The 1,364-nt window shown below is 59.8% G+C and overlaps 1 protein-coding gene and 1 long non-coding RNA gene across 3 annotated transcripts in view; one reads left to right on the forward strand and one right to left on the reverse strand.

Moving 5' to 3' along the window:
* The window catches only part of LOC106888781, a 10,236-nt gene that overhangs the window by 5,247 nt on the left and 3,625 nt on the right, over positions 1-1,364 (reverse strand). The gene's annotated exons all lie outside the window — the stretch shown is intronic.
* Positions 1-1,364, forward strand: part of GATA2 (GATA binding protein 2) — an 18,926-nt gene that overhangs the window by 3,181 nt on the left and 14,381 nt on the right. The gene's annotated exons all lie outside the window — the stretch shown is intronic.

The raw sequence follows: 1,364 nt of genomic DNA on the forward strand, positions 1-1,364 counted from the left end.
CGTCCACAGCCCCCTCCCCGCCGACGGGCAGCCCCTTCCCCGGCCCGCCCCGGGGCTCGCACACCGCCCGCAGGCACCGGCGGCCGGGAGTCCCGCGGCCCGGAGCGGGGTTGAACGTTTCTCTCCTTATTTTCTTTCTTTTCCCGGAGTTTTTCCTGCCCTCCCTGCCTGCCGCCGCCCGGGCTGCGATTCGGGACGGAGAGGGGCTGGGGGTGGAGAGGGAGGGGGGATGTTTCACGGCCGCCCCGGGAGGTGTCGACCCCCGGGTCTCCGTTCACCGGGAGGGAGCGTGGTTCCTGGGAGGGGGACAGGAGGGTCACCCCTGGAGGAAAGTTCCCCGGGGGCTGGGGGTCCCACCCAGCCCCGCTCCGTTTGCTCAGGTATACTTTTTTTCCCCCAAGATCAGTGCGGGGGAAAAAAATAATAAAAAGAGGAAGAAACCCCACTCCAGGCGCGTAAATAAATAATCTGCGTGCACGGGCGGGGTATTTGCTGTCTGCCTTCGCCTCTGCCCGGGCAGAGGTGTCAACTCCATCACTGGGCACTGCTAACTGTTGCTAAAACATGTTGTCGTCTCCCCCCTCCCTTAACGATATGACATCACTTGTCAATCAAATCAAAATAACCAGTTGTGCTCCCAGATCTGGGAAAGCTCCTGAGTTAAAAAAAAAAAAAAAAAAGAAAAGGAGAGTAGAGTAGGGGAAAAAATGCAATGGTAATAACAAAATAAAGTTAATAAATCGGAGCCCATTTTGTCGGGGCGGGGGAGGGAAAGGGGAGAAGAAGGAGAACGGGGGGGGGTTCGCCGGGAGCAGGGCGCATCCCGGGCCCGGGCGGACCCTCTCCCCGGGGGTTTGGCAGAAAATTGAGGGGAGAGCTGCTTAACCAGCCGTGAGAAGCGCGCTGCGGAGCGGAGCTAAGCCGCTCGCCTCCAGCAGCCAGCGCGGGGTTGCTGATGTTCCCGATGGGTGAATTAATTCAATTAAAAAAAAAAAAAGAAAAAAAAGAAAAGCCCAGCCGTGCCGCCGGGGCATTTAGCGGCCGAGATCGGAGCCGGCAGCCGGGTCGTCAAACGCAGGCAGCGGGGACGGGACACGGCGGGGTAAATAAAATAAAATAAAATAACATAAAATCCTGCGAGCCGGCTGGCTAGGAAATCTCCCAGCTCAGCCACGGGAATTAAACCGCTCCCTCAGCAGAAACCGTCCATCCCCGCTGGAGGGGTCATTTATTTTGCAAAGGGTTTTAATGGGAGGGGGAGGGAGATTTGGGTGCGAGGAGAGGCGCCGGCCGCAGTGCCAGCAGCCCGGCGGGGGGGAGGCAGCCAGACCCCCGGCCCGAGGCGGGGGGTGGGCGCCAGGGGG

The sequence above is a fragment of the Calidris pugnax genome, unplaced genomic scaffold (genome assembly GCF_001431845.1).
Source record: "Calidris pugnax isolate Ruff unplaced genomic scaffold, ASM143184v1 scaffold128, whole genome shotgun sequence".
NCBI lineage: Eukaryota > Metazoa > Chordata > Aves > Charadriiformes > Scolopacidae > Calidris > Calidris pugnax.